Here is a 9,028-nt window from a genome sequence, read left to right on the forward strand (position 1 = left end):
GGTGTCTGCACATTCTGCGAACACGGTGGATGAGAGCTAGGCACAGCGCATAGTGGAGCCAGTTTTGGGTTGGTGACGGTTAAAGTTTTTGGACGCTTGACCCGAAGTGATCGAACCATTGGAAAGCAGTGACAACGCCTGTTCATTCATCGCAGGGGTGCGGTTTACATAAGCCGCCCTCTGCCAAGTTAAGTGCCATTTGACTTCGTCATAATTGTTATAGGACTGCAGCTTGCCCTTGCGAGGTTGTTGCCTGCTGATCGTGCTTATACTATACTCCTAGCGAAGGAGTGTCGTCCTGGTATCCTGTCCTGTCCAACGTGAGCCGGCCGCCGCTACGAACCAGCCTGCTGTGGAAATACCAACACGCCTGACTATTCACCTCGGGGGTGCGGTTTACATAAGCCGCCCTCTGCCAAGTTAAGTGCCGTTTCCCTCTTTATTACTGGATCAGACGAGCCAGCGTCTGGTGGCTTCTTGGATTTAAAACTGTATTACAGCTACGATCGCCCAGTTAAAGTGCTGAGTCTGGACACTTAAAGCCCTGTGTATTTTCAATGAACTCTCCGGCATCGTATTTCACATGTGTGCTGTGCTGTGATGGATTATTTCTGTGTGATACTTTGATGGACTTTATTGTTCTCGTGTGATATTGGACATATTCTTCATAGACTCTTACACTCGTGTGCTGATTTGATGGACCTTGATATTATTTGGCCTTTGTTGTTGGTGTGACATCCTCTCACCTGTGTGTAGCTATTAATTGCCGACAGAGAACATTGTCTCATCCACCGAGCTGCATATGTGTCGAATTCAGCGCCCTATACTCCCATTTGTCTCTTTCTCTTCTCTCGTCAGCGGATCTTTGCTATTGGCCTGTCTGGTGTCTGCCTGCGGCTCACCCGCCCCTAGCTGTCAGTCACGAAGCAAGGCCCGCCCCTGCCCTCCTGCAAGCCAGCGTGTGTGTGCGCAGCCGGCTCTGATTGCCTCTCCTGCTCCATCTACTTGAACTGTGCAGTGCCACAATTGCCGCTCATCCCGTCATTGCCATACTTTGGATTGTGGATTTTATCACGAATAGACTGAGTATTTTAAATAAGAGTTAACTTGTCCCAATATAAAAAAATAAATATTTATCTTTTCTAAAGGCTACCCTCCGACTCCGGTGTGTTTGTGGTAGCAGTGTCTCCCCAGAAAAAACAGTATTGACACCTCGGCTACATTTGCACCACTGCACAAAGTCCTCCACCAGGCTCCTGTACTCCTCCTCTTGCTCATCCCTGATACACCCCACAATTGCAGTATCATCAGAAAACTTCTGCATGTGGCATGACTCGTGTGTTGTAGCGGAAGTCAGATGTGTACAATGTGAACAGGACTGGAGAGAGCACAGTTCCCTGTGGCGCTCCGGTGCTGCTGATCACAGTGTTAGAGAGACAGTTCTTCAGTCTGACGAACTGTGGTCGCTCCGTCAGGTAATCTGTAATCCAGGTTACCAGGTGAGCGTCCACACCCATCTGCAAGAGCTTGTCTCCCAGTCTGAGGGGTTGGATGGTGTTAAAAAGCACTTGAGAAATCAAAGAACATGATTCTCACAGCACTTTTCCCCTTGTCTAGGTGAGAATGTGTCCTGTGTAGAAGATAAGTGATGGCATCGTCCACGCCCACTTTCTCCTGGTATGCAAACTGTAACGGGTCTAGTGCATGGCGTACCTGGGGTCTGAGCATACCTAAGACCAGCCGCTCCATTGTTTTCATCACATGTGATGTTAGAGCGACAGGCCTGAAGTCATTAAGCTCGCTGGGGTGTGGTTTCTTGGGAACGGGGGTGAGACATGATGTCTTCCACAGTGTTGGAACTTGTCCGAGACGTAGACTCCAGTTGAAGATGTGCTTCAGTGGCTCCCCCAGTTCAGCAGCACAGGCCTTGAGCAGCCTTGGACACAGTCTGTCAGGCCCGGCTGCCTTACGAGGATGGAGTTTTCTTAAAAGATAACTTACTTGGTCCACTGAAATGATGGGGGGGATGAGGGGAGTGGAGGGTGAGGAGGAGGAGGGGTGCTTCTGTGAGGGTTGTCGTGTGGCTAGAGACTGATGGCCATTGGCTGAAGCCATTGTTGTTGCACTGCTCGTGGTCACCATGTGGGGGAGAGGTGCGATAGCCTGATCAGCAGTGATGATGGAGGGGGGGGAAGGGAGGGGAGGGGGGCAGCATCTGAGGTCTGTGTGTCTGATGGCTGTTGACTGAGGTCATTGCCACCTCTTTGTTCGTGGTAGCCATGTGGGGAGTGTTGCACTGGTAATGAGGTGGGGTGGGGGATGGGCAATCGAACCTGTTGTAAAAGTGGTTCAGCTGGTTCGCCCTGTCCAGGTCTCCCTCCACAGAGCTGCTGCTCTAATTAAGGCCAGTGATAGATTTCATACAGTCCCACACCTCCTTCATGTTGTTATCTTGCAGCTTCTGTTCCATCTTCCTTCTGTAGTCCTCCTTAGCCTCTTTCAGCTTATTCTTGAGTTCCCCCTGTACTCGCCTCAGCTCTGCTATGTCCCCCTCCTTAAAGGGTGATGATGTCATTAAAAAAATGACAAGGTATAGTGTTGCAGAGATATCAACCTGAATTAGCATGCTAAATTACTAGCCCCAGCCCGACAGGTGTCATAATACCAGTTTCGGCCATGGGAGGCGGTATGCGGGCAACATAACCGCCAGACAAACTGCAATACACGTTTCTCGGTTGTTTCTCTAGGGTAGACCAACTCACTTTCTGGAGGTATACTGCCCCCATCTTTTATGGAATGTGGAGTATGAATTGATTTTTTGGCGGACATTACACATGGCACCTTTAATCTTAATTTATCTACCATTGTGAATGTGCATTATGAGTGGTGGTAGTGTGGTGGTTAAGGAGCTAACATGCGGTAACGAGAAAAGTTGTGAGTTTGATTCCTAGCTGCCACTTGAGCAAGGTACTTGCTCCAGCAAGACTGGCCCTAGTAATGTTTGACAAAACATTGTAAATCGCTTTACAATAAAAATAATAATAAATGCATCAGCCAATCAAAGTACAATGATCTTAAAGTCAGCTGTTTTTTCCTTACAACACTGCAAATAAGTTTTGTTTGTGAGGAAGTCAGGTGACTAATGCTCAACATATCTGTTCAGTGGTTTAACTGGTGTGTTAAGAGGTAGTCGGGGAAATGTAGATGAACCCCTTAAAAAAATAGTATTTGAGGTTTTTGCATTTTTGGCATCCTTAGGGCATGTAGTCAACATCTCTTGATGATAACATCAAATTTAGGCGGTGGCAAATTTTTTATTGGCATATTTCCAAAATGGCCGCCGCTGTCATATTATATCATATTTCAGGGTCTAATAGATCAATTTTGATGGTTTTGATATCAAACTCTAGGTTTTCTGGGGTGGTTAGTTCATTTATGAGGTAACTGAAGTCCGTTGAGACTGATCAGTTCGTGACCTGGAGTCATCTTTTTCTTTTTTTTGAAGAACTTCATTTGCTCTTTTCGGGTGGATAATTAAGACTGGTGTCGGGATTCTTCAGTTATCGTTTTTTGCTGGATTTGTGGATTACCTTTTTCGTTTGGAGTATCTAAGCGTACGTCATGGGTGCGCGTCCTCGACCTACAAACTGAACAGACGTGTGCGCTGGGAGTGCGCATATATCTGGCGTGCAGCTTATGGAACAATTAAGAACTGTTTATTTTGAATTGTGAATTGTTTGAAAATGATTGTGGTTTAAGTGTATGTAAAATATATGGTGAAACGAGCTTCTTCTATTGCCTGTGTTTTCTGAAAGGAATATATCAGTATTTTATAGCATGATCAGAGAACTACCTGTGTTTTAGTAATAGTCACTGATTACCAGTCTGATTGTTACACACTGAGCGGACCTGTTCTGCATTAGCCAATTGACTTCCTCAGAAATGAAACTCAAAATGAGGAACCGAGACTAGTGTGGTGGAAAAAACTCAGGCCTACCCGTTCAATAAGACCAAATTACCACTCTGGAAAAATTTGATCCTGGGTTTCTTGCTGCTGAAACATGAAACATGCTGCTTTTTTGTAACTTATTTGCACAGTGAGACAAGGTGTGGTCTTCAAAGCAAAGGAAAAATGAAGATGAAGTTGGTGCTGCTCCCTCTATTCAGGGAAACAGCTACTGTACAGTGCATTCATACATACAAACATACATACATACATACATACATATGTACATACATACATACATACATACATACATACATACATATGTACAGTACATACATACGTACATACTGTACATACATACATACATAAATGCATAAAATAAGAGAGTGAGAGATTATGACCATTAGGAGTCAAACAGTGTTTTAGTGTAAACAGTGAACGCTTTCTTTTGCAAAGCACATGTTTGTGCTTTGTACTCTACTTTGGTAGAGACAATAATTTATTCTGCTGTGGAGTTGTATATTTCTGGCCTCAGAACTGCTGCTGAAGTCTGTAGAACTGAGCCATATACATAGCACTTAAAAAGGCCCAAACATGTTTATGCTGGATAACTATAAATAAAATTAATCAGAATGTGTGTATAGCGCAGACATGCACATTGCCATTTTATTCTTTTCATTTCTATAAAATGTGTCTGTGTTTGCTAAATAAATTGTTATATTTCAATATAGGTAGTTTGTCTGTAAGATTTCATGATTCTTACTTTATATGTTTTTTAGGCCATTCTGATATAGTCTACTGACTACATCCTGACATTTCAGTTCTCTCTTTATTGTGATTTAATAAACTTCATAAACTTTAACCATATTTATTCATTCTGGAGTTAACAATGAACTTCAATTAATGTAAGAAATGAATAGTGATCGTGTGGCCTATGAGAGAACACCCAGTGATAGGCCTGATACCATCAAATGGTGGTCTATAGCGATGTGGCCTGTCTGTGTGCATCTACACTTTTTTTGTTGTCCTTACTCTTTGGTGGCGTTCAGACTGTGATTTAGCTACATATAATGTATCTAGCAACAACATATACACAATCAACTTTACCTTGCATGTTTATAACACTTATTACTTTGGAATACTCACGTTCTGAAGGTAAAAAAAGTGTGTGTGTATGTGTGTGTGTGTGTGAATGTGTTTATGTGTGTGTGTGTGTGAATGTGTTTATGTGTGTGTGTGTGTGCGTGCATGTATGTGTGTGTGTATGTGCCTGTGTGTATGCATGTGCATGCCCACTGTGTTTATGTGTACGTGCGTGTGTGTTTATGTGTGCGTGCATGTGTGTGTGTGTGTGTGCGTATGTACGTGCGTGGGTGTGTATGAGTGTGTGCATGCCTCTGTAGTTAATGTTTTAATGCTATAAAATAAAACAATCACGGGAAACCGTGTTTGCGATGTAACCTGAAATAAAGTTCATTTATCATAATTAGCCCACCAATAAAATACAATCTTGGGTACAAAGTCATCACCCTTAGTGTTTATGATGCTACATGGCTTCACATCTCAGACATGAAAAAAGCCTTAGAAAAATAACTGGGAAAGTTTACTCTGATAGGCTACCATAGATGTGAAGTCCCCCTTCCCCTTTGGCCTTTTCAAAATACTACAGGCACAGATACTTAGGTCAAATAATGTAAAGGTGTAGGCTAGCATTCAGACTGGACTCCTACACACTTAAGGCATGCTAAATAAATTGTTATGTCAGGTCCGCCTGATCACAGAATTTATAGTTTACCCACCTCTTTTTCTTACCACTACACCCCGTATGTGACAGCTTCATGGTACGGGTGTGATGTTTCATGGTTTAATAATACAGTTTGATTAAGCCTATATTCGGTTATTTTTAGTGATCAACATGTCATCACTGATTAAAAATAAAGAAAAGATCAATAATAAATTATATTTAACATAATGTAAACCTATATTCTTATATATTAGGCCTAAAGAGATGCAGAACCTAATCGAGCAATGCATGTTGTTTAGCAAGTAAGCTCATTCCTCTCCATGAACTCCCATTGTGTTTAAATCACATAGCCAAAGGTTTGAACTGGAGAAAATGGCTACTCAAATAAAATATGTTATTGTCAATTATCCTATTCTTTGGGATATTAAATATATATCATATATATAAATAAACATTAGAAAGGCTGACACTACTAGCATCTTCTTGTATTAGGCCTACACATATTTCACATGAAGATGATCATGAGCCACTGAGCGTATTAAATTGTTTTTTGAAATGAATAAACATGAATTTCCATTTTTTCTATTTAGAATAAAAGCCGAGTGATCGGACGCAAGGAAAGAAATTCAACATCACCTGGAACCGGTGTGAATAACAGGGTTCCTGCAACAACTCACTGATTTTTAGTGGATGACATCAAATTAGGTACATTAGTTGTCATTCTTGGGGACACATGAATGGGATACTTTAGAAGTTGATATGAAACTATGGAGGAATTGTTACTTTGGAACTAGATGGAACATCTGTAAAAACTAATCAGTTTGGATATATTTTGCCATACATGTCTAGATAGATTTTGTTCTTTCAAAAAACTAATTTCTAACACATCTTCATCTTAATTTTCTGTTTCAGCTGAATGTGGACAAAATGAACAACATCTACCGATGGACTTTGTGGACACACGTGTACACACACACACACACAGGCTAACATTGTTTAAAAGCTGAGAAAAAGCTCTTTCATGTGATACTTGTGATGTCTGTGTGATGATGAGTAGGCTACTTCGTGAGTAGTTCAACTGAGAAGAATGAGTGAATTTGGACGCACTTTCTTTCTTGCGCTGTCACTTTCTCCACTGCGTAAAATACTAAATTAATTTGCGCTGTGAATGCTAAGATTATTTTGACAGGCCACAGGCTAAATAAAAATCGCTATTGGTAGGACGCAAAGCAGAATATTGAAAGAAGGGGGCACCAAGGCCACAGTGGCCTGTAAACCTCTGATTTTCAAAGGGGCGTCACGGCCAACACAAGGGGCTACGACGGCCATGGCCGCCGTGGCCGCCGTGAAATTCCTACCCTGAATGTGGCGCAAATGAGGCTATAGAGGTGGTGGATTAATTTATCAAAAGTGAGCAGCAACCACTGGCTAAGCCCCGAATGTTTTCAACAGCTAGGCGACACCCCTGTCTATTGCGTTTCAAGACAGCCATGCTGCATTGGATTTCATAAGGACGAATTGTTAAATTGTTACAATGTAATTAATGATATATATCTTTATTTAGCATGTTTGTTTTCTCCATGTGCTCATGCTGTGTTCCCCAAGTGGTAGGCCAGGTCTCAGCTGCTACAATTATTATTATTATTTTGTCTGCCCCACCTGGCTCGAATGTCAAACTCCGCCTATGCAGTGACAGTGAACCTTGCCAAACACTCAGAGTAACCACATTCTTATGGAGATTCTTGACATTCATAGTTTAGCAATCAAATTGTTTCTGAGTTCCCTACAACATATACACACAAACTCTTTCTGAATGTTTTCACACAGGAGAAATACGGATTGTGCTGCTGGGTAAAACTGGAGCTGGAAAGAGTTCAACAGGAAACACCATCCTGGGGAGACCTGCTTTCAATAAAAGTTCAGGTTTTCAGTCTGTTACTTCAACTTCTCATAAGGAGAGTGGAGAGGTCAATGGGAGACGGGTCAAAGTGGTGGACACCCCAGGACTATTTGATACAAGAATGACTGGTGCTAATTTGAAAATTGAGATAGAGAAATGTGTCAATATGTCCCTTCCTGGCCTCCATGCCTTCCTGCTGGTGATCAGAATGGATGTGAGATTCACAGAGGAGGAGAAGAACACAGTGAAGTGGATCCAGGAGAACTTTAGTGAGAGAGCTGCAAATTATACAATGGTGCTGTTCACTCATATTGAACAGCTGGATCAGTCAGTGGAACATACAATAGATCAAGATCAGGATATTAAGATCATCAACACATGTGGGGGTGGATATCATGCTCTACATAATGTCAAGAATCAGACTTCGGTTAAAGAGCTCTGGGATAAGATATACACTATTGTGGAGAAAAATAACGGAGAATATTACACAAACAAGATGTATCAGGAGGCTCAGGAAAGGATGAGATAAGAGGAGGAGAGAAAGCTAGAGGAAGAAAAGAATAAAAAGGATGATGAGGAGAGGAGGATTAGAGAGGATGAAAGACAGAAAATGGAGGAGAAACAGAAGAAAAAGGAAGAGGAAGAGAAGTTTGTTGTACAGGTGTGTACAGGAGGAGGAGCAGTTCTGGGGGGAGCCATAGGTCTGACGGGAGGACCTCCTGGTGTAGCATTTGGAACTGTGATAGGACTAGGAGTAGGAAATTATTGGGCAGAAAAACTGTGTACCCGGGCGATTCATCGAACAACTGATTTGTGGAAATCCACAAAAATGGCATTTTGGTATAACTGACTCGCCCTCACCAGGTTTTTTTGTAGTTCTTGTATATGTTTTTGCAATAAAACATTTTCAGGCTAGTCTGGAGTCTGTTTTGTCCTTCCTTGTATGTTTGTGTGTAATTATGTATCTATGTGAAAATGATAAAGAGTTGTTGAGTGTATTGAAAAGTTCTATATAAATATTTTTGTTCTTGTGAGGCTGTTAAGTCTTGTATTTATATTACCCTGCCTTGATGTGCCCTTTACAGGTGTTCTCCAGATCTTGCTGTACTAGTATGCTGCCCTCTTGTCTTTTCAAATCAGATGATTTCTTTTTACGTTGTGCTAACTCATGAAACTTAGTAGAAATTGCATTATTTCTGTGGATAATGCCTCTGTTATAAGTTGAAGTAACTTAAGGAAAGACTTGAGGATTATTGATGATTCTTCCAGTGAACTTTGGGATTCTTGCACTGATACAGATAATTAAATATTTAAGTTGAGTCAACTGAATTTTACAAGTTTGCAAGATGAAATTACAAAAAAAGTTGAGATAACTGTTTTTTTTTATATTTTACAACGTCTTTCTGATTATTTGAGTTATATTCAGAGAAGTCCAAAG

At 41.6% G+C, this 9,028-nt stretch overlaps 1 pseudogene; it reads left to right on the top strand.

The window, feature by feature from the left end:
• The first annotated feature begins 2,140 nt into the window (after nt 1-2,140).
• LOC143118007 (GTPase IMAP family member 9-like) lies at nt 2,141-8,440 on the top strand (annotated as a pseudogene).
• The last annotated feature ends 588 nt before the right edge of the window (nt 8,441-9,028 follow it).

Source organism: Alosa pseudoharengus, unplaced genomic scaffold (genome assembly GCF_046254945.1).
Source record: "Alosa pseudoharengus isolate Yale_2024_CS ecotype anadromous, Long Island Sound unplaced genomic scaffold, YU_APseudo_1.1 YU_APseudo_1.1_scf_1, whole genome shotgun sequence".
In the NCBI taxonomy this organism is placed as follows: domain Eukaryota; kingdom Metazoa; phylum Chordata; class Actinopteri; order Clupeiformes; family Clupeidae; genus Alosa; species Alosa pseudoharengus.